This window comes from Hyposmocoma kahamanoa, unplaced genomic scaffold (assembly GCF_003589595.1).
Source record: "Hyposmocoma kahamanoa isolate Upper Pololo Valley unplaced genomic scaffold, ASM358959v1 220, whole genome shotgun sequence".
In the NCBI taxonomy this organism is placed as follows: domain Eukaryota; kingdom Metazoa; phylum Arthropoda; class Insecta; order Lepidoptera; family Cosmopterigidae; genus Hyposmocoma; species Hyposmocoma kahamanoa.
This window is the reverse complement of record NW_020653740.1, coordinates 2992389-3018090: the sequence shown is the minus strand read 5'-3', so window position 1 is coordinate 3018090 and position 25702 is coordinate 2992389. Positions and strand designations below refer to the sequence as shown.

At 33.6% G+C, this 25702-nt stretch overlaps 1 protein-coding gene across 2 annotated transcripts in view; it reads right to left on the bottom strand.

Annotated features, from left to right (window-relative positions):
• The window catches only part of LOC113227948 (zinc finger homeobox protein 3), a 114157-nt gene that overhangs the window by 73707 nt on the left and 14748 nt on the right, over positions 1-25702 (bottom strand). The gene's annotated exons all lie outside the window — the stretch shown is intronic.

Sequence of the window (25702 nt, the reverse complement as noted above, 5' to 3'; positions counted from 1 at the left end):
AGGTTTTCATTTTGAGTAACAATGTGAACGTGCCAACACAACATTTTGTAGGAATTAATTATTGTGTAAAAAACAATCTGTGATTATTCGATTCGAGGTCGAGGGTATTAGACAAAAGAAGTAATATCTAAGTATTATTTGAAATAGTTTAGTGTTACATTGTTGGGGTCAGAAGTGAAATCTGTTTGCACTAAGTTGCGGTAAAGCCATGGATGCATGTAATTGCGGCAAAGAGGGGGTAATTAAACGTATGACGCAACCGTTATTAGGTGGAAGGAGGTATATTGTGCATCTATAATTAGCCGCCATTTTGTCCTACTACAAGTATATTCTAATTACAGTATCTACGCAGAGTTTGTTTGCGATCTCGTGACAATTAAGGATACATGAAAAGAAGACTTCCATTCTCTTTCTGCATCGGTAAATTTTTATTGTAAACCCAATTTTAGTTTCAATGAAATATAATAGAGCCTACGATTATTTAATATTATTTAATATTGTACTTTTGTTCATGTTTTATTTATGTAATAATTAATTTTAAATTATGTGTGCCATTCATTTTATAATGATATGTATGTGACAGTGTAATATTATTACCAAGTGTAATCATTCACATATTTCTCTTAAACAGCATTGCCAACCCAAAAACCATGTTTACTACTTAATATGAAAGTGCACGGGGTAGTTCTTCTATTGGTTGGTAACAAATACATCTTTTTATCTGATATGTTAGTGATACCTCAAAGCAAAACACGTATCTCTTATTCACTTAACATAAAATCGCCTGAATAACGATGTGTATTTCCACATAAATATGTATTTAATTACTAATTTGCATACATCATTCGGATATCTTAGTGATACCCTAAAACAGCACTCGTATCTCCATACATTCTGTACAAAATTTGAAAGAAGAACTACCCCGCATACTTTAATATTAAGTAGTATTTAATTATAAACATTCATAAATCTTCCTTATATCTTAGTGAAACCTTAAAGCGGCACACTTATTCTACGTACTCCACACAAACCCGCTCAAGAATGACACTACGTACTTCACTTTCGTATTTAAGTCATATGTAAAATACATACATTATGTGGGTAGTGATGTCCCTAGTACATGTACGTGTCCCTAGTAACGCACTAAAAGATCACATCTCTACACACTTCGAATACTCAGTCTTAGTGTACACGAAGTCGTTTGAAAAACAACACAGATTCACTTCCTACACAGCCCTAGTGTACAAGTATTAATTACAGTGTCACGCAGTGTTATTAGAGTGCTCATTAAGTGGATAATGGTAGTGTAAACAATGCGGCGAGGGAATCACGCCACGGTGACTTGCACCGCCTGTCTTCCTCAGCTTTGTGTACAAGTGCTAAACGTGCAATTTGTAACGTTCTTTTTACTGGTTTCTTTTGAGGGCGGATTGGTGTTGAAGAGTGGAAAGATTCATTGAAATGCTTGAAGTTATCTGATAGCGGCGGGAACTTAATTTTCGAAAGAAAAGTTTAGTTAAAACGTTTAGTTTTAAAATTTTTTTTAAAACTAAACGTTTTAACTAAACTTATAACAAACTAGTGGAGTAATTTCACAAAAAAATATTCAATATTTTTTTGTGAAATTACTCCACTAGTTTGTTATAATTATTAATACAAAGATCGGACACTGAGAAAAAATCCTTCGATCCAGACAAATTCGAACCGACGTCTACTAGCATACCGCGCCAGACGCTATACCAACTAAGCCACGGAACGAACCAACGTTCGAAAAATTCGTGAGGTCACGAATTTTTCTATGTGCTTGCTGCCTTGTCTTTGTATTTGGTTTTTCAACGATTTTTTAGTCGTTGAAAAACCAAATCTCTGAGTTTAAACATTTACTCAAAATCAAGTTTAAACGTTATTGTATTACTATTATTGTGCACGCGATTATACAAGTGACAGTAATATATTAATAATTTTTATCGGTGAACATTTCAAGCTGAAAGCAAAATAAAAGGCCTATTTTTTATTCCAATTTACTAATTAGTTTACTGCACCTTGATATGACACTGCATGCTATAGATATAAACATGGAGCCTGTAAGGGAGTTGAAATATATTAATCATAATTGCCTCCGGGGCCGGGCGGTGAATCCATGCTGCTAGTTTGCCAAGCAAAGGTACTGGGTTCGATTCTCGGGCCGGGAGAAATTTTGTACGGCCTACATTTATTTCTCTCGTAAGTTTGGATGTAATTTATGGTTGCCTATGTGTGTGTCCATGGCACCCGTTATACACGGTATCCCTAGTTTACTATGCGTGCGTGTGTGCGCGTTATAATTAACCTTAGATCACCAGACTCTTTTCATGCCATATGATTTAGTGTAAAATAGATATTGTCTAAAACAATTATTTTATTAAAAAAACAGACCTCAAAAGTATTTTTTCGAATAACATCTATTTGCCAAGTTTTATTGAAATCGGTTACCGAAAAGTGGATGAAATCGGATTCACCCCCTGGTTTACACCCTTAGAGGTGGAATATTTTCTTCAAAATGAAATCGGATTAAATTTTTTTGGAAATAGAAAAGAAATAAAAATACAGTCAAATTGAGAACCTCCTCCTTTTATTCGTCGGTTAAAAGGACACATTTAAACCTTTGATACAGTAATCACATTGACGTAATGTAGGAACTGCTTATTCATTTTCTTGTAGTAACGGTTAGGTTAGTACATACCGAAAGACACATTTTGCATAGCACCTACATATGACACACTATAAGTTTCCGGAACTGGCCACTTATATAAACAATATTTAAAAAGTAATTGCAACATTTGAAAATGGAACTCTTTTGCTGTAGAATACAGTTTGTTTCATCTAGCTGTCACTTGTTTTTACATTGTGACGTCATTTTAGAAATTGGTTGTCTACATCACCATGGATTTAACTCGTGAAAATTTTCGTAGTATGATTTTCTACGACTATAAGTGTAATTTAACAGCTCAGCTGAGATTCGCTCGGCTTCAAACTGCTTTTGGCGATGAAGCACCATGCAAGTTAACTATTTATAGCTGGTTTACAGAATTCGAACGCGGTCGTGTGAATCTCAGTGACGAATTTCGTGATGGTCGCCCGTCCACTGCTGTGAAAAACAAAAACATCGAAGCTGTGCGCCGTATGATCAAAACAGACAGGCATATGACGAATCATGAGAATCGAGCATCTTTAGGCATAGGCATGAGTCAAATACAGTGAATACTACACAAACATTTGGGTGTGAAAAAGCTGTGCTCTCGGTGGATCCCATACAATTTGACTGAGGCTCAAAAAACGGATCGCGTCACTTGGTGCAATGCCATGCTTACCAGATTCAACGAAGGGGCGTCAAATTTAGTGTGGGACATAGTAATAGGTGACGAAACATGGATTTTATAATTACGATCCCAAAACAAAGCAGCAATCGAGCGTATGGGTCTTTCGAGATGAGCCGAAACCAACCAAAGTGGCGCGCCTGCAAAGCGTCTCTAAGCGGATGATTGCTTCTTTTTTAATAAAACTGAACACGTGGCTACTGTTGCTTTGGAGAATCGTTGTATCGTGAATAGTGATTGGTACACGACTATTTGTTTGCCGGAAGTTATTGACAAACTCCGTGAAAATAACCGTAAACGTCGTAACATCTTGCACCACGATAATGCCAGTTCAGTCCTTATGAGTCATTCCGCATACAGTCTCTACCTGGCACCTTGTGACTTTTATTTATTTACAAAAATTCAAAACTAGTTACGTGGTCAACGAATTTCACCAATTGAACAGGCTGTCGAATAGTATGAAAAATGATTCAGAGATCATCAAGGAGGAGTGGCATAAATGTTTTCAAAATTGGTTCATTCCTATGAAAAAGTGCATTAACGCTAACGGAGAACATTTTGAGAAACAATAAATTAATTTCTGACCATTTAAAGTATTTTTTTCTTATTCATTCCGGAAACTTATAGTACGCCTAACGTATTTATAGATGCGCGATTCTAGTTTTAAGACAGATCGCCTCATTTTATTGAGGTGCACAAAAGAGAGGCTCTCCCCATACTACGTCTACCGTTCATTTCCTTTACGTTGTAGTAACAGCTATTTTTAAAAGAGTTCTTCCAGAGAGGTACAGACACCTTACCCATTACTGCGTTCCGGTTTTGAAGGGCAAGGATACTGATAAAATTACAGGCACATGTACCTTGTCAATTTGTCTCAAGGTGACGGGCGCAGTGGCAGTGCCTCTGAGATCTTTGCGATTTAAAGCACTGAGTGGCAATGCAACTGTCATGCATAGGCGTGTCGCTTACCGCCAGGTGCACGACTTGTTCGTCCTGACACTTGGTATCATAAAAAAAGTCTGGCACACCTTGGGCAACAATAGGCGAGTGACATACACCTATTGGCAGATCCTTTAATTATGGCAGGCATTATAGTATATGCCATCTATATGATAAGAAGAAGAAGAACCTCAAATAATGCAGTAATTATATAGTTTTAAAAATCGTCGCATTAGATTATGGCTTCAATAATATAATAACTAAAGTTTGACAAACCCCAGATCCTTGCAAAAGAAATCCGTTATCAACCCAGGATGGTGCAAGAGACCATTGAAATTAAAAAAAAAATCCTAATTTCAACAGCGAAGATGGTTTCTCCGTACCACAAGTTTGGGATCCAGTATTTTCTCTGATGAAAAATCCCAAACAGACATAAGACTGCAGTACTAACGAATATGTTTTAATTTATTCTAATTTCCATTATTAATTAATAATAAATTTAACTTAATAAAAATTCATATTGTTAAAATAAAGTAATTTATGAAACATAATGTAGGGTAACTAAAAAAATAACTTTTGTAACTATAGAGAAAAATAGGGTGGTTTGCATTAATAGTAGACACAACTGGTTGATAACTTTACCACCTCAGTCAACCGTGACCATGAGACCTGTAAATGGCCCGAAACGTTGGTTTGTTTGAAAAAGCAAATATACGCGATTTAAATTCGGAAAAATAGTTTCATTTCCTATGTGTAACAATCGCTAAAACCTAAGAACTCGATAATATAATAAATAGTTCTTGGCTACTTTAGGCGCAAAGTAAACGCAGTAGTGCATAAAGTTGCATCCATATTAGCAATAGCTGACTCTAAGTCTGCACAGCCCTGGTTGCAACACACAGATGATATTTAGCTCAAAATTACTGATTCAAACATCTCAATAATTATACATGTAGCCATTTGCTAGACAGCAACTGGCTTTTAACATTGTTTAGTGAGGTATAAATTGGTCTGTTAGTAACACTTTAGTTGTAAACAGGTTGGTAGAGGTTTCATAATATGAAACTGTCAGTTGTACGTTTGATATTTTTGTATTTGGTCACTAATTAATACGAAGTTGATTATCTCTTTGTGAAAACAATTTTTGTTTGGTCGTAGGTAATAGGTAACTGATGAAGAAAAAGTATTCTCGATTTCGTATTTCGATTATTCGTAATTTAATTAATATGGGTTTGATTACTATGGGTACTGCACAAGATAACAAAACAAGTAATACCTGACATTAACAGGACGCGAAATATTACTTACATGTATTTTGGATAATACAAAGATCGAAGAAACAGACAGAAAAATTCCTTCGATCTGACTGGACTCAAGCTAGAGTATGTCGCCTAAACGTAGCTACAAATAGATCTGAAGAAATAGATGAATATCATGGTGGTAAAAACACTATGATATCAGTAAAAGTGAAAAATATTTATTTACTGAAACTGAAAAATTGGTTATGGACTGCTCTATTCATTATCAGTTCCAGAAAAATCTATTCTATATTACTCTACATAATCGTCTTCTTTTACCAGAATGTTCCACTTCGTCGGTGCTTTGCAGAAAGGGCGCCATTTCGAAAATTTTTAGGGGTATATTATTTAGGTTTTAACGACTGTTTTAAAATATTTACGTCCAGTTTTAGTTTTAATTATGTTTAAGTTTTAAAATTGAATTTAAAACAGGATTAAAATTTTTTCAAATGGAAATGGAAAACTAAAACATGGTTACCTGAAAAATGTTTTCGAAATGGTGCTTTCGCCTTTTCTACGAAATACCGACGACTTATAAGTAATGAATTCATACTTATCATTTACTAACTAACTAAAACTACGTTCTCGTCAAGTTAATAAACGTCGGCTCTATAATTCTACAGTCGTGTCTGGCGGTCGTGCGCTAGCGTTTGATAATTAACAACGTTCGCAATAGGTTGCGCGGGCGACAGTGGAGCGAAGCGATGTGATTTATTAGGATATTTGGGTTTTAGATGTGAGTATGAGAAGTTAATTAGTAAAATCATTGAACTACCTTTAATATAACAGTGTTAAAGACATAGTTAAAACCGTTCGTTAAATTCGTTACGTTAAGTTCGTAAAGTAGTTACATTCGTTCAGGGAAGTACAGCTACCTTATCTATTTCTGCTGCCAAGCGGTAATGTGAGCATTCCTGCGTTCCGGTTTTCAATGTTAAAGGTGCTGGTGAAATCACAGCCATGTGGGGCTTGTTAACTTATGTCTCAGGGTGACGGGCGCAGTGGCAGTGACCCTCAAATCTTTGCAATTTAAAGCTCTGAGTGGCATAGCAATGTCATGGATAGTCTGTCGCTTACCACCAGCCCCGTGACTTGTTCGTCCCGTCACTTGGTATTATAACAAAAAGAGAATAATAAAGAATAACTAGAATAAACTTTAAAAAGGGGTTAAAGAAGTGAGAATAAATAATTTTTTGACGAAATTTATGATAAACTCATTGTTTTGTTGCGAAATATGAATTACATTTATAAATTGTACAGTGAGTCGCAAAACTATGAAAGAAATCAAGATCTTTTGTAAATTTTACAAATGGACAATTACCGTTGATATTACATTTATCTCTGTTGGATCAAAATTTTGAAACAGCATTGAAAAGGCCTTTTTGAAAAGATTTTTGTTTTGTTTCTTATTGGTCACACAACCTTGGTACAAAGCAAGATGTAAAAAAACCTTTTCAACAACGATGTCCAAGCACGATAGTAACTGGTTTTTCGAACATCTTCAAAAGAATTATTATTTAAAATTAAAAGACAATCCTATTTAATTAAGACTCAAAGTTAAGTTCGTTGAAAGGGGTCCGAACGACCTTAAATGAATGGAACTCGAAGGGGGCACTTTGATTTGATACTTAACTTATTGAAAGTCCCGTTGCTTTGCTAAATAAAAGAGAATGAAAAGAACTGGTCTAAGGACAAAGCGCCCTTATAATGAGGCCAGCATATTGTGCGAAGAGCTCTTAGAATTGAAACATGAGTCTCGGTACGTTTAGCAATTTTCAGATATGTGATTTCGGATACACTTTCAATGTCACTTATGTGTGAATGTTCACGCATTAAGTCTCGCAATAATATGGTGGTAATTACCGGTAATTATTGAACAATTATTGTTAACATTTTTTAACGTGCAATACATACAAAAAAAAATAATTTATGAACATTTCGACACCTCCAATGAACACTACGACAACTTAATTTTTGGACCTGTTCTGATTTAATTTTGTTTTTTGTTTATTTTTGTTTTTTCCACAAAATTCGGAGAGCATAATATTAGTAATATGGCTGTTTACAAAAATAACAGGGAATGATAAAAAATAAACATTTTTAATTGGTGTAGTGTAACATTGGAGGTATCGATCTATAGTGATATATCTGTCATTTTTTGAGAATCAACGACGTATGTACTACATACTACCTTTAAATGTGGGACCCTTGGTATCATCATATCAGCCGGAAGTCGTCCACTGCTGAACATAGGCCTCTCTCTTGGTATAAACACCACATATTATGATCATCCGCGAAAAGTGTTTTATCATATGAAAGTCAAACAAAAATGTATAATAATGAAAGTAAAAATAATGACAATGACTATATGAAACAAATTACGTAAATATGACGTTATAAAAATTCTTCTTTTTAAGCATAAAAAGTTATTTACTAATTCCGCGCATAGAATCTTTAAAGATCTTTACTGAATAGTGGCTATTTTGCAGATGCAGATTTTTATTTACACATCACGATAACCATGAAGTAGTATCGTACTAAAATAGTCAAATAAATAGGTGACAAATAAAATTAATTTAGGAGTGACCAAACTGTCCCAGAGTGGCACAGGATATTAGAATAGACGCTTGGCGACGGACTTCCTTATTGTATTAGCTGCTGATCCTCAATCAGATGAGCCCCAATCTCGACTATTTAGTATTTAGCGCGCATTGGCTCAATTAGATCGTACAGGATATGCGGGCCCCTTCTACTGTGGGAGACAGGGGCGTTAATATAGTACTTTGTTGAATAACAAAGTTAAATCAAAGACATGCTTCATAGATTTTAAGATTTTTGAGGTTCTTCATACACGCTTTGCGTCGGTATGACTATTGTTTTTCTCCCGATATTTTAGATCGGTTGTTACACCCAAAAATGTAAAAAAGTCGTAAGAAAACTGTAAATAGTGATAATTTTTTAGGTATTCTACAAATGTTAAATGATTATATAACTGCCTCTGTAAAAACGGTTACCATGCCGGACTGCCACGCAGAGGTCCCAGGTTCGATTCCCTGGCCGGGAGAAATATTTGTATGGCCTTCATTTATTTCTCTCGTGAGTTTGAGTGTAATTTGTGGTTGTCTATGTGTGTGTCCATGGCACCCGCGACACAGGGTTTCCCTAGTGCCGGGCTATGTTGAGTGTGAGCGTTATTATTATTATTATTATTTGTCCGCAAGAAAGTAAAACTTGAAAGTTTTGCCTACAAACGATGATTATGCCATTTTTTTATACGCAAATCTTTTACTTTACAATCTTTAATTTTTGTTTAAATGGTGGTACACTCGTTTGCAAGGCGTAAAAAAGTAACTAACTACTCATTTGTAAAATAGCAGAATTATTTTTATTTAATTACGTCGAACAATTGTTTCGAAATTTACTATTATTAGGCTGCGTAAGTCTTTTGTGACGAACGAAATCTACTAGGTACTTTTTCTACTAGGTACTAGGTACTGTTAAGGACTACAATACGTTGTTCGCTATCAGAGGTCAATTCCTAAAAGGTTAGGCCATTACTGGAGAAAAAACAATATAAAGTGACAAAAAATAGTCGATACTTATGTTTGAACGAAGGAACAAATTGTTTTTTCCTTGCTTAGGTTATTTCATTTAAAGCTCAGCAGCATTTTATGCTCTTGGTAGTGATTGTCGCTCTTGTTAATGTAGTGCCTATCAGGGTCTTAATTGTGTGACTGCTTTTACTGCGGCGGTACATTTCAAATTATGCGATTTTATAATCCATTCCGTGCTGGGCACGAAATGGTACAGATCTCTTTTAAAGACAACTGGGAATCTGTGCAAGGATTATACTGTGCTAATGCAGGTTTATACCAATAAATGCATGTAATTCGTAAGATACTTTTCATTCACTATCTATGCGTGTGTATGTCACGTGCGGCTTGGCCAATTCATACAAAACATTACTTAATACGAGCAAGAAACGTGACAACCTCAAAATGTGGAATTTGAAATTTTTATTTTGCATTGAGTGAAAGGTAGTGGCACAATATTGGTAGTAGTGAAAATATGTTCAAAGGCGTCTCCTTTTAGTGCTAAAATGATCGTCCAAACGGTTTCGGAACATCCTAGAAGTTGCAAATTTGATCATACTTTATTTTTGTAAAATTATACGCGACACGTTTGTTTGAAAGGAATAAATAAACCGAAGTTGAATTTATCTTACGTCAATTTTTCTACCTATTAAATTTTTCTAAGTTCCATCATGAATTGTAATACTGTTTACTAGAGTTTTGTTTCAAGAAGGGGGATTCATAAATACATCTGACAGTCAAATCTTAAGGTAATTTGTGATGATTTTGTAGCTCATTTAATATGCAAGGAATATAAAGCGTAGACTGAATCGATAAATGTGGAAGTTGACAGCAGCTGCGAAACGAATGCTCTGATTCTCAAAGTGGGTCTAAAGTTCATTTTAACAATTAAATTTATACTTTCATTCAATCCGGTTTACGGGTCTATTTCCTTGGACATTTTTGAATAAAAAGCTTACGATTTAATGTTCTATAGTTTTGTTTTAGAAATTATAAATTTAAACATAGAACAAGATAGGATCGAACTTGTATATTATCAATATACAAGTTCGTAATATTTAGTTAAATTATATAAATACAAATATAAATATAAATAATTTGTGATTGTCTATGTATATGTGTCCATGGCACCCGCGAACATGGTTTCCCTAGTGCGGGGGCTATGTTGAGTGTGTGCGTTATTTATTTATTCACAGAAATCCTTTTAATATTAGAAACTGCAAATTTTTATAATATATAAGAAAACTTTTCCTCAACAACCCATGGATATTTTAAAATGTTTGTATATATATGAAATTAGTGTCTACTACATTATATATATAATTATTTATTGTAAAGGAAAACACAAATCACATTTAGTAAAACGGAAAACACAAACAAAAGGTACTGCTTATTTCTATAAGAAATTTCTTCCTGAGACCAAAATACAGGACACAATAATTACGATAACGGGTTTACGTGCACAACAAAACAAAATTAAATTATATAATAAAATCGACTCATCTGAAGAAAAGAGTCCGATGTCATTATACAACTAAACTTTACTACTACAATATACGCAAAATAAGATATTTTCAAAATGGTGCCGGGAAAAAAATTAATCTCAGACTCATTGGCGGTGTTCCATACGCTTTTTATATCAATGGTGCATACTTTTTTATTCAGTCTTATAATAATCCGTGGCTTAATTTCAGTTTATTTTACTATTATTTGTGATTTTGTTTACTAGGTATATATTTACTTATTTGTATTCTAAGTGTGAAAAATAGTTTTTGATTGTTATTTTTTCCTGTTTTTGTTTCTTTTTTCTTGTGTCATTTGTAGTAGTCAAATAGATGTTTTTTTCTTTAATCTTCTTAAATAAATAGTTTAGTATATAATAATAATATACCATTCTGGAAATTATATAATAGACGTTGCTAGGCGTCCCGATAAAGCCGGTCATAGACTTTTTGGATGGGTGTCGGGCCAAATTAGGCGGTGTCCGACTTTTTGTAATTCTATGGATAGCCATTGCAATAACAGATGATTAATAAGAAAAAAGGTTGATTTATTAAACGCCTTGTTATTTCCTTAGAATTTAAAAAGATGTTTTGATATAATGATCAAAAAGGCCTGGTTTTACACTATTTTTTAGTGTTAAACGATGACAAATTCCTTAAAAAGTCCGGCTTTTTATCCATATGTCCGGCTAAGCCGGCTCGTCTGCCGGCTTTTCGGTTGTAAGACCTGGTAAGTATTTTAAGTATTGTGGTAAGTAAGGTATGTTAAGAAATGTACAATTGGACTTTATCATTCCCCTGTTACCTTCTGTCAGCATTATTCATTTTCTGGGTCAATGTGTAAGGTATTGAAATATGAATGACACCGTTCAGTCTCAGATTATGTACGTAACTTTGCGTTATGTATAGAATTATCATGGGCAAGTGTTATGATCATTTGCTGCATAAATGTTATAGAAATTAGGAATAATCATAGATGAGAATATTTTGTGTGTAGGTATCAGTGGCGAAGTATGGACTTATGTAGACGGTAAGACCAATCTAGAAGCTACACGTCAAATATTCCAAAGATATTCTTTGTCTAATACCTACTACTAAGTGGGTGAATAAATTTCTTAGGTAAGTACTCTGATAGATGTTGACGTATTTGTTGAATATATAATGTGTATAATATAATTTGTTCAAACCTGTGCATTACGTGTAGCTTACACATTTGTTTGTGTGTGGTAGGATTATTATACATACAAAGATCGAACAGTAGCTATAGAGCTAGCAAGATCCTTGTGAAAGAGTTTATTCAGGGAAATACAGCCACCTATTTCTGACGTTATTTAATGAAAAAAATTAAGTGCTCTTTTGACTTCCGACTTAGCCGATTTAAAGTGACGATGAGGTCGATGTTGGAGCATGCGCACCTAAATTTCAATCTCTGTTTTTATTATAAATATTTACATATGTGTAATAAATATATAAATATAATAAATAATAATTCCCACCGTGACTCATGCTGGACTGCCACGTAGAGGTCCCGGGTTCGAGTATCGGACCCGGAGAAATATTTGGATGGCCTACATTTATGTCTCTCGTAAGTTTGGATATAATTTGTTGTTGTCTATGTACGTGACCATGGCACCCGCGATACAGAATTTCCCTAGTGCGGGCCATGAGTGTGTGCGTCATTATTATTAATAGTAAATTCGTCTTTCTTTTCAATAAGAATTGAATTTTAAATGGCTTAAGGTTAATAAAATAATTTGACTAAAGTGACATCTTAAGTTGTATTACAAAAATACGTCGAGTAGTTACACACTAATGACTAGGGGGCAGTAAAGTAATAAAGCAGCTGTGAAACATTTTATTCGATTTAATATCATGATGTTCGTAATACCAATAAATTAATATATTTTTGTAAGTCCTTCGATCTGGCTGGATTCGAAGTAGCGCACGTTTGCCAGACCGGGGTTAGCCGCTCTCCCAACAGAACTACGGAACAAATCAGCTGACTCACGAATTTCTATATGCGCTTGTTGCTGATCTTTGTTTTTAGTTTAAATTGCCCATTTTGCGGTAGCGCCATCTGTGAAAGACCTATGAAAGTAGCTTTGAAATTATCAAGTAATCATATCTTTTGTAAAGCAATCTTATTATAAGATATTTGAGATTAAATAATGAAGCTTGTAACCAATATATCACAAGGAGATATCAATTTGATTCTAATTTAATCATATGATTATTAGTAATACTGTAACTAACCATACAGAATGGAAAACGCGACTTAGTTATTTCCCCTTTCATCTGTAACTGTACTTTAATAATCAAAGGCGGATAATTAAGGTGTAACCTCACTAGCGGCGGATTTGCTGCTGTGTATTTATAGTGGTAATGAAAATATCGCGGCTGGCACGAGCGCGGCTAACCGCTAGCTAGTTAACGCGGAATGCGCTGTTTTGTTACTCGTTTCTATTAATGACTGAAAACAACGTAGGGTAAGATGAGAATTCGAAAAATAGAGTTTTCTTTTAAATTTCAAATTGATATATAACATTTAATTTCTATCTACTGTACTTTTATTCTATATTATTTTAAATGATACTAATGGTCCCAATTCCTAATATCATTTGTGATATTTGGAATATTTATTGAAATGGTACGATAAATATTACTACATCCATTGGTTAGTACATAGGTAATTATTTTATATATGAATGCTATTTTTGAAAATACAGTAATATATTTTATTTACTCTTTTACATAAAAAATATTATTACATTATGTAATATTTGTATTTTAAACATTCACTTAAATCCATGTTTGGTATGTTAGGGCTTTTATAATATTGTCCCTAAGCTTCTATAAAATATCTCCTGTTTTGAAAATAAAAATTTTTCTTTACAAAACTAAGAAAGTGAAACATAAAAACTTAAATACAAAACTTTTTTTATACTTACTTATAAGTAAAACATGCTCCGAAAATGCACAACCTACAGTCATATTTACACTTAAATTTTTTTCCATAGATTCATAATGTTGGTAGTCTATAGTTTTCTATTGCTTCTGGTTATCTAGAGGACCAGTGTATCATTAGATACACTGGTCCACTGGTCCTGGTTTATAACATCGTAAATATTAATTTACGATGTTATAAAAGAATATTAGTTGTGATTCTATTACTCTAACAGAAGAACATAATCTTCATGTTGTCCATTTTCTGCGCAGTAAATAATGCCTCATTTTGGCAACCATTTGCACCTCACTAGTTAGTTAATAAATTGTTCTTGTTTTGGAAATTAAATTATTTTTCGGATCTAAAATCGTGTATCATATACATGAATTTGTTTTTTCGAACAACTTATAGTTTCATATTCAATGTGTAGCAATCCCGAAAACCGATATAGTCGATTTGTTTTTGTTTTTTAAATATGATTTTTAACTGTTATTCGGTAGATTGAGAGATAATACAGAGAGACTCTTTTCAATTAAATACCTACAAAACCACCTTATTTATTTCCCTCTCTATCAGTAAAGCCACAAGTGACTAGAAACAGTAAATACAGATAATTACCGCTAATCTCGAGGTTTCCCTTTGTTATCCGAACGATTAAAATAATAATCACGACTCTAATACACAATAATAAGACGTTCTCTTCCCTATTCTCTTACGATGAAGTACTTTTCTGAGAGTTAGAGTTGGGAAGTGTTACTTTTCACTGCACCTGCTCCTAACGTATAGTCATGATACTTAGTAATCTCATTTGTGATATTAGGAATATTTATTGAAATGGTACGAGAAATATTATACTACATCTATTGGTAAATAAATGTTAATTATAACTTTGGACTTGATTTTTTAATGAAAATAATCTTAAAACTGGTCGATATCTATTACTGAACATGGATCTTACCAATAGAATGCCATCTAGTGTGGAATTTGTAGATATATTGAATGATTATTTTTCTGAAGTTATTCAAATAATTATTATTTTGATATCTAGTTACATTTTACAATTGTTATCGTTAAAATTGACCTATATAACTATTATTGCATTTAAATTACTGACTAGCTCTTTACATCCATGTGCTATACCTGGTTTAGTCTGTTAAAATGCATACGAGTAAATGTATATATACCTTCAAAATGTTTGTATGCCTAATGTTTACCACACCGTTAAATTTATTCTTATTTTGTATATATCTTATACAACCTGTGTTTTCACAAATAAGTGAACTATGAATTAATATCCTGTATTCATTTAAGTTAGAACCTAGGTATATATTAGGTTTCTTAGATGATGTCACATAGATGTAACTGTTACTGGATGACAATCCCATCCCTAAACCGTAGTAATAAATAGCTGTGTTAGCCGTAGGGCTGTTATTTTGTTGTTAACTCGCTATTTTGCGCGATAGGTAAACGCGCTAAGCATTATTCTCTACGCACATTCATCATGATGAAGTAAGTTGCCTGCACTTACAGGGATTTTCTAATCGATCGTTGATAATCGTAAATGATCTATGGCATCTATGATCTGTCAGTATTGCTATATATAGTTGGGGATTGATTTTCAATCAGTTTCTTCCACGGGGTTTACTTGCTCAGTCTGTTTGGACGGATAAATAGTTTACAGATGAACTGTTTGTTGTATACTTTCGATGATATCGGTGGCCCAACGGTTTGTATTGTAGGCACTTGATGAGGAAGTCCCGGGTTCAATTCCTGAGAGGACCAATGTAGGAAATGAACTTTTCTAAATTGTTTCTGGTCTACGTATTCTAGATGATTCTAGGCATAATTGTGGAAAGTTCTAAGTAGTGCTCCGGAGTGAATTCCGTAGCTCTTATCGTACAGGGAATTTCTTGGTTTAGGAAAGGGTTGGTGCGGCTGTTTGGCCATTATTAGATATTATACTTATATTTCTTTGTTATAGATGAAAAATGAAATTAAAACTATGAAATAAATATTTTTTTATCAATTGAAATATATATTGAATATGGCTTACAAGCACGAGGTATGTGTTTAATTTATGTAAAAATAAATATGGACAAAATAGAATATTTTTTATTTCACGTTCCTTGAAGTCCAGTATATGAAATTTTCATGCAATAATTAAGACTTCGAAATTTATACTTATTTTTGTTGAATATCGTTTATAATATTACATAATATTCAAATTTTTTTTTGTAAATACCACACTACTTTGCTACTATTATTGATACAAAAATGGAATAAACACTAACATAACTTCGATCCGACTGTACTCGAACCAGCGTCTGTAGCCTCACTGTGGTTACATCAAAGTAGTTGCGTAGATACTATAATTACACTCCATAATTTTTTATGACACCAAATGACGAGACAAATTAGTCGTGCGCCTGCTTGTAAACGTCACGCCAATCCATAGCAGATACTCTACCGCTCAGAGTTTTAAATCGCAGATTTGAGGGCGACTACCGCTCACCCAGAGGTATAAATTGACAAGGCCCATCTGTCTGTAATATCACCAGCACCAAACAACAGTAAACTCACATGGCGACAGAAATATGTAAGGTGGCAGTATGACCCTGGACGAACTCTTTCACAAGAAGCTTTACTACTGTTAAACTACTTTTGATACTGTGAAACTATACCTCACAACCTATATTATAATGAGCTATGGTCGCAGTTGCACGAGCTACTAAAATTACGTCTCTCAATTTCGCCCCCCCATTGACAGGTGATTGAACTTCTAATTGACATTATGAACTGGTATCTGCCACGCTGTTTAGATAAAGTCACGCTTTAGGGAACTAATAAAGCATGCCACGTAATTTTTTAAAGTCGATCGTCAGAAAAAAGTACGTCATGTTACATCACAACACTGTAAAATTGTCCTTTGTGATTTCGACTGTAGGTGATAATAACCTGGTCGTAAACAAAGTTTAGTATAGCTGCAGGTAGCCTAGAGAAAGATACAATGCGCCATGTCGAATATCACTATGAGCAACAGAATAAAAAACACAGAAAACCGGAGTCGCACTAAGCCATCTGACGTGAGGCGTATCATTGTATAAAGAAAATGGCGATTGACGGGTCACAAGAGCCGCAGAATCGATGATCAGTTGAGCAGAAGAGTGCTGTAGAAGAGACCGAGAACTGGTACCAGAAGCATCGGCCACCAGAAGGCTAGAATATCCTGGACGCATTTAGCCCAAGTCCGAAGAGGATGGCGTACAAATGAGAAGGCCAATACTCATCTGTGGGTGACTACCTAGAACGCCTAAATCAAAAGAAAAGTTTGTTTCCCACATTGGTCTTAATGGGAATCGAACCCAGGACCTCCACATCTAGCGCTCAGTGTTAACCGCTAGGCGTGGCCTCTAGGTAGTTTTGACCCTGGAATTTCAGTTCAAGGGATTTGTTATTTACAGTATATATACTTGATTTGGTACATGTGTCCTTTAAAAAGAGGGTGATACTGGGGCTGACGTGATGATGTTGACCCTAATATGAATATGTCTTGCCACTTGTTTTCAACTGCTCTAGTAAAACCTCCTAACACCCAGCGAACTACAATATATGAAAATCAAAATGTACATTACATATGTATAAAACACATACGTACAAAATGTAGTATTAAATATAATTACATGCTTCAGGCCCTACCAAGTCTGCCCTCAGATTTCTATGAGAAACGCAATCGGAATTTTCAAAGTATTTTTCCAGATAGTCTTTAGTCATTGTAGGAATATGTAGCACTAAATTTGAATGCGATATTTTCATTGTTACACATCCAAAATTCTAATATAAATATAATATAATTTCAGTAGCAGTAGAGCTTTCTTGCGAAAGAGTTCGTGCAGGGGAGTACTGCCTCCTGACCTATTTCTGCCGCCAAGCAGTAATGTGAACATTACTGCGTTCTGGTTTCGAATAGTACGGTGCTGGAGAAATTACAGGCACTTGGGACTTGTCAACTTATGTCTCAGTGTGTCGGGCGCAGTGGCAGTGCCCCTCAGATCTTTGTGATTTAAAGCTCTGAGTGGCACTGCAACTGTTAAGGACAGGCGTGTCGCTGACCGCCAGACACACGCCTTGTTCGACCTGTCATTTAGTATTATAAAATATATAGGTATATACATATTATATTATTTGAAAGTTTAAAAATAAATAGAAAATTTCCTCGAGGGCCATACTCTAGGCCATCGTGCTCAGAAGGCTGGCAACATTTCCCCTTTAAATAGCTAAACTTATTCTTTGGAGTCAATAACTGCTAGGCTTGTGGGCACCGCGTTTCTACGAGGCGAAGCAACAGCTCGTTCGCTAGAAGACTCGCCTGTGGCCACCAGGGACCCAGGGCTTCAACAAGAAAAGACACAAAACTGTAGTACTGAACAAGGTTGGCGTATTTGAGCCTTTTACGCTTCACGGCCGCTCTGGTGACAGAACCTGCACCGCCCATGCTTGCAAGGATATGGGAGGGGGCTGTAGGTTGGTAATAATAACCTGGTCCGCATAAGTTGCGTCCTACATTACCTGTCTCCCTAGCTTCTACGGATCGATAGTCATGCCGTCAGGCCTCTTACCGTCACTGCGACAGATACCAGTGGGCTGGAAACTGCAGTTTTTCATTATAATGTACACTGTGCGTTTACGTAGAAATAATACTGTCTGGGTCTGAATCACTTCACGTGTTATATACATTTTGGTGTACATGGGATTTTAGGGGGATAGAATAAAGTTTAGTGTAAAAAAACTACGTTACTTTGTAGAGTAGGAAGTGAAGTTAGAAATCTCTGCCGTTTCCACTGAGACACATGTATGGTATCTAATGTCGCACAGCTATTAATTACAATAGTGTTGTAACTCTTAATTATTAATTACTACACGTAAAATCTGATTCTCCACACAGCAATAAAACGTCGTTAGAATATTGTAAGCAACAATACAAAGATATCTAATTAACTCAAAATGAGACAAACTTTTAGTGAGCTGGTTCGGGACATTATTTTTCCTTTTTATTTTTAAATATATTTGGCAAGTAGGAAATTGCTTAGATGTCTGCAATAAACTTTAACTTATACGTACATTTTAATAATCTATCACGGGAAGTGAATAAATTCGTTTTACATTGATTCTGAAAAAAATTTTCTTTTTTACTTAATGCACTTGTAGCGGGCTGTATTAATGGAATCCAGGTGCTATTGAAAAATGAGTAAGACCAAAGGAAATGTACTTATAGTTTATTTAAACCATGTACGGTTACGAACCATATACAAAACAAAGACAATATCAAAGAAAAAGGCGCCAAAAACAAGTACATTTCAATTTAGAATTTCAATCTAAAACTAAACTTTTAAAAAGACTATATAAAATATATGTACAAAAAAGAGTTGTAGTTACTACTGGTGCTTCGCTACAACACTATTGTATTAATAGTGCGATATGTGTACTTATTTATATAAATAGACAATTGTTATGTAAATTCACTTCAATTTAAACTTTATATATAACGACTTCGGGATTATGATGGTAACAGTAGGCGTGCTACTTTACGCTCGCTGCGTTCATTATCGCGTTGTTTCTTTCTATTTGTCTCACGGCAAGATGACGACCGTTGGAAATTACCATATTTTTAGTAAAATTGACACTTGGCTATTATCCACTGGTCGGGCACAGAGTCATCGCCCCCGAACCATCCGGATCTAATTACCTAGTGTCATTAACATCGGAGACGGCCACGTCCGCCTAGGAAATGGAATCGAATCATTAGTAGTCTGATTACAAAAAAGGCTTAATAGAAATATAATAACGTTGGACGGAGAAGAAATTGTAAAAAGATTGTAGAGCGATCCAATAATTGGCGGTTATTTGTCGATACGGTTTGGACCGGGTAATGGGTTGGGACGCCTCGACGTGACTCCGTCGTCTCCCCGCTCGCCCTCTCTGATATTACAATTTAGCAGTATTTGCAGCTTTACCTTTGAGCTTGCGCATCTCTAAATTATCCATTACAGCCTGTAAATGATCATAGTTTTCTTGGAGTTAGTGAAATTAAAAAACCTCTTTTTGATATTTTGCCATCACTTTTACTTGTTTTAAAAAGATAAAAACCTTTTACAAAATTACTAATTACGATTTTTTACAAATGTAATTAGTCTACATTTTTTGCATTTTATTGTTCCGTACTTTATACTTTTCATTGTCAAAAAGCATTAAAAGTATGACTTAAGTAGAAATTATCAAGTATAGTTTATGTAGACGCATATCTGACACTTCTGAGGTGACTTGCAATATCAAAATCAAAAAAATTATTTATTCCTTATATAAAATATATTAATATTGAAAACGTCACTTTTAAGCTCATTCACTGTACTGACTTCCCTAAGACGAATGAGAACTTGCTCTTTTCAAATGTATTTAACCTTTTGACAGTCACTGACAGAAAATAGTTCCTTCCCTAAACGCTAAGCTTAGGTAGTGATGTGACTTGTCATGAATTTCGACTTTATATTAGGTAATTCAATTCTCGTAAGTCAAAGAAGAACATAACATAAAATGTAACTATAATATACAAATAACACAAGGAACATCTTAATATTTATTTATTAAATTCATTGAAAATTAAAGGGTTTAATTGACGCTTTATGTGTCATTGGCTTGTCAGCCAAGTTAATGTAAGACGCTTTAAAGCGTCAATGGCGGTCAAAGGGTTAAACGCTATGGAATAAATACACTTTGAATCAAATTTGTGTTATCTAGAGTTATGTCGTCTTTTCATATATCTTATTTAATACGCAGTTTTTTCTTTCAATTTTGCAATATGGCTTTTCAATTAAAATACTTTTAATGTAAGTTTTAAACGTAGGAAATGATATCATGCAAGTTGAAGAATCGTTTACCTTAGTTAAACAAAATCGTAGTACCATGAGTTTGAACTTACTTCGAAGGTTAATATTATGGATATCTACTTTCTTTATAAAATTATGTATTTATTATTTCCTTTATATGGTTGCCTCTGAGGAGTAACCGCACCAGAAATACAATGGTTATGTCGTTGCTGCAGTTACACTTCATTTCTACATATGCATACTAGGTAAGTAAAAGAAGCATCCAAATATTAGCTAGTAAATCTCTAATATCTATAAGATTCTTTTTTATAGACCTTACAGTATACTGTTTTAAAATTTAAAAATAAAAATGATGTAATTTAATAAACTGTAATTAATCGGATTTCCCGCGTGTCAAGATGGATATCAGAAATAATAATATGTAGGTATTGACTTTTTTTAGCAGTAGGTATTTTCTCACTATGAAATCTTCGATTTGCAGTGTAAAATTTTAAATTAAATTATTCAGTTTCATTACAATATAAATGCAGCAAGAAATTCCCTCAATTTAGCGATAAAAATAATTTTTACACCAAATACGACGGTTATACCAAATTATTCGCTAATGTTGACTTAAAGCAATCTAATATTTCTATAGTTTTTTCTATCAATTTATTGGTTATACGAGCGTGAAGCTTGGCCACCACTTTGTCGCTTAGTCACCAATAAAGGGTTTCTGTAAGGTGTTATTTAAGATTTTTTTACCAAAAAATATTGTTTGCATGAAGACGTGTTAAGGTCGTATTGACGTTTTATAACAATAATAAGTTATTTTAACAGCCTTCTAGATATAATTTGTTTACGTGATGCGTTTCAGGATCACAGATTTTGTGAGTTGATTTTTTAATACCGTTTGGTTTTTATATTATTAAGGACAATTCCTTGTTTTTTTGTAATAGTTGTTTATAGGTAGTTATAATTTTATTTCCTGTTGTTTGTTTACGATTAAGCTTGCGATTTTTAGTATTTCCAAACTATCAAGTTACGGAAAGCCAACGCGAATCTGAACTCTACAATTGCTGAAGAGTAATACGATCGATTAGCCACATAAATATGTTTATATTTGTTTAAGGTCTGATCTTTTAATTCAATTGCACACTACTTATTACAGTATTTAAATATTCAGTGTACTTTTATTCTGTACTAAGCCTGCGTTGCAATGCAACTGAATGAAAAAGCTGTTTGTCTTTTGCTTTGCAAATTAATTCCTGAATCCTCTCTTAAGAAGAAACCCGTGCCCGGCAGTGGATTCTAATACTTAAGACACTTTAGCGGGCGTGGGGACAACAACTTAAGAAAATTTGATCATAATCGAGTGAATAATAATGGAATGCATACGGGACAAATGTATAATCATATAATTTTACATACATGGAACTGATGTCCAATTGTCCAGTTACTTGTGTTTTGTGGGGGAGGAAGAAGAAAAAATTAGTTTGGGAATTGGAAATCAGTTTCTCAAGGAAAGTGTCTTGGTATTGGATAAGCATCGTATGACGATTAAGGAAGGTACAACAAAGGCAACAAATTTTATCCTTTTTATGACCACGTGTATTATGTGTGTACGGTATATAATCGAAACAATAGAATCAGCTGTATCTGAAATCGAATACTATATGAAAATGACGTAAGGTATTATTTAAACTCTTTATCTTTTGACGCAGCTCAACATCTTCGTGATGTAGGGTCAAAATTACGTAGACTGCACGCTGTTGTAGACGTAGTTCGCTTCAAATTTTAGAAACAACCATTCCAAATTATACTCCTAATTTAGTAATACTCCTAACTGTATCTGCTTATAGTTATATAAAGAACATTAAATAGTTCTCACATATATGTATAGAAAATGTTCATTATTCAAAACGAAATTATAATACTGGACGTTCAAAACACATAACTTTATTTTTCAAACAGATACAAAACACAACATACAACAACATCATTTATATAATACTCGTGAGGGTGTTAAGTCCATCCGTTCTATTTAGTCATTAGAATTACTTAAAATGACATAATGAAGTTATATTTTATATCAATGTCATGTTAATTTAATCAAATATTTTATTTATTATTATTAAAATCATAAGAGATACGATTTTTATGTAGAATTATTCATAATAGCGACTGTAAATAGTGGACGTTAAATTTGAAATCAAGTAATAATATGTGGAATTCTTTTTAAGGATTATTTTTAATAGCACTAGAGGCTCTTTATGAAAGAGAGCAGTAATGTAAGCATTACTGCGTTCCGGTTTTGAAGGGCAAGGGCTGCTGGTGAAATTACAGGCACATGGGACTTGTCAACTTACGTATCATGGTGACGGGCGCAGTGGAAATGCCCCTCAGATATTTGCGATTTAAAGCTCTGAGTGACAATGCATTGAACGACAGGCGTGTCGCTTACAACCTGGCGCTTGACTTATTCGTCCTGTCACTTGGTATCACAAAAAATGTTATAAATAGTTAATCTTGTATTGATAGCGATATGTATTCATAATAATACTAATTAATAACCATTTGTGTCAGGTCTTACTAAAGAACAAACAATTAATCAAATTTTTAGTACTAATATGAAGAAAAGGACAGTTGTTGTATATTACTGTTTATTGTTGTGGTGTTTATTGTCCATCTAGACAGATTTCGTCAACAATTAATAATTGAATTTTAAGTTAAGATTCAAGAAAGAAGAATAATACATTTCAATATAGACTTCTTAAAAACGAGATTCAAAGTGGCCACCGTAAAGGTAGTAGAGAAAAAATGTGAGAAAATAAAAGTATTGAATAAAAATTAAAATCTAAAATCTGGCAGTATGGCCAATTAGACGCCTTAGTCTTGAAAGACGAAAAATGTTATTACTTCTATGACTTCTGAAAATAAAAACTCACTGTGGTACGCAGTCTGCAAAACATGTAGCCCTATTTCGTATAGTATGCGAAAGTGTTTTTTAATAATATATTTATATATTTCAATCGTCTTCATTCTCAATAACGTAATGCCCAAATTGTCAACATTTTCCATACCATTGTATTGGTCTGTTCGCCTTTCATTTATCTACTTACCATGATATCATTGATTAAAAAAAATCCTTTTGTGTTTCAAACAAAAAACAGAAAAGAGACTTGTTTTCTCTATATAATGTAGGTAGGTACGTATTGTGTAATAGAATGAAATAATTAGGCAACTCGATAACGGTTTTTATAAACATCAACCTTATTTCATTGTACTTTTGTAATTTAATATTTTTTGTAATGAACTCTTAAGGAGAGTGGGTGGGTGAAAAAATGTGCTCATTGTTCGTTGATCAAGGAAAAGGTACGTTGATACCTACCTATCGTTTACAGAGTTAGAAAGTTCGAGTTTCTTGTATTTTTATATATTTTTTCGTCCCTACATGTACAGTCAAGAGCATATCAAGCTTGGCACTTTAAGACTTTAAGACTTTGGACTGTTCTTATCGTCTAATTAAATAATACGAAAGGCTTTATATACGCAAACTCTTAAAAATTCGTCATTAAAAACGTGGAAACTTATTACAGTTTTTTTAAAACAAAAATTGGAAGATCATGTTTCATTCTATGTCACTTTATAGTTATCTTGTTTATTGCGGCACCACATATGAGTCATATAGATACCATTTTAATCTTAAGATCACTGTTACACGTGAAAATAATAAACTTTGGCTTTGCTAAAATGCTGTTAATTTAATGTTAAAATTATATCGGAAACTAAAAATGGACAACGTACAGCAACTACATTTCTATGTGATTCATTATCATCATATCCTTTTGAGAGGTTTAGCCCATTATAAGTTTACACATTTTCGAAGTAATTGACATGACGGCATTATACTTTACTATTAAAGCAAATGATAATTCATAAACTAAACTGCACATTCTCCTACAAGACCTTAGTATTGCTGGACGATCAAGAGTGAATAGAACCCAGATCTTCTACATGTACAGGTAATTTTTAAAGCGTACATTTAAAAGGTGGTTATTTTGTGAATAGGTTTTTTTTAAAATATGCTTACTTCTAATTGTGTTCATCAATCGTTGAAATGTAAAAGGCTGATCACAAGTACAGGTAATTATTAAAGTGTAAAGTGGGCAATTTAAGAAATGGTTATGATGAGAATATGTAATTTAATTTCTAGTCATTAATAGTCAAAAAGTCAAGTTATCTATTGCGTACTGTACGAAATCTAAAACTACCATTATTGGACTTAATAAATTAATAATGGGTGCTGAAATATACATTTCAGATTATCGCTAAGTAAGGCACTTTATGTAAGATTCCAACTTATGAAATTTATTACTATGTACTTACTGAGAATATTGTTTTTCTCTGTATGTATTTGTAAGGCTTCGTTGGTTAAGCATTATAGTTAATTAACGAATCGAAGTGTTCAATTCAAGAGTTTGTTTGAACAAATTTCCATCACGATAAGGTAAAAATAACATCAAATATTTCGTTAATTAAATATGGCAGTTTCACATTCAGTCATCAGTGATATAAATTTTAACCTGCGCTTTAAAACTAATAGCGGAGTGCCGTCACGATCGTCAAAATTAATATTTCTCGGAAAAATAACTTTAAACAAATAAACTAGCAATCTGTTATTCTGTCTCTGTACCTGTACTCTATAGTAAATGAACAAAGTTTAAAAAACCACCTCCCACGAAGCGGAAAGTGATGCATATTAAAAATGTATTGTTTCACGTCTTTTACGCATCGATCGTCTGCAAATGAAACGAGAGAACATCTTTGTTTTATCTCCGACAGGTACAGGTTACTTTACAACACTTTTGTTAACACTGCAATATTCTAAACGCCGAAATAACCAATGTTCACCTGCCTTTAAGTAATACTTTAATGTCTTAAAATCTTACCAGGGGTTCGCGCTATCTTTGTTTAAGCAAACTCTTTGTTACCCTTATTATCTTCCGCACCAAACGTACTTGCACAAAAAACAAAAGGATAAAAGGAACAAAAGGTAACAAAAAAAGAAAAAAGTAAATCAATAATATAAATATTGCATTTATTTCAACGAATTCTGCAAATATAATAACTGTAGATAATAATTATAATAATACTATTCAGTTTACAAGACTTTCAATCTTTATAGCTAGACGAAAATGTTATCGTCA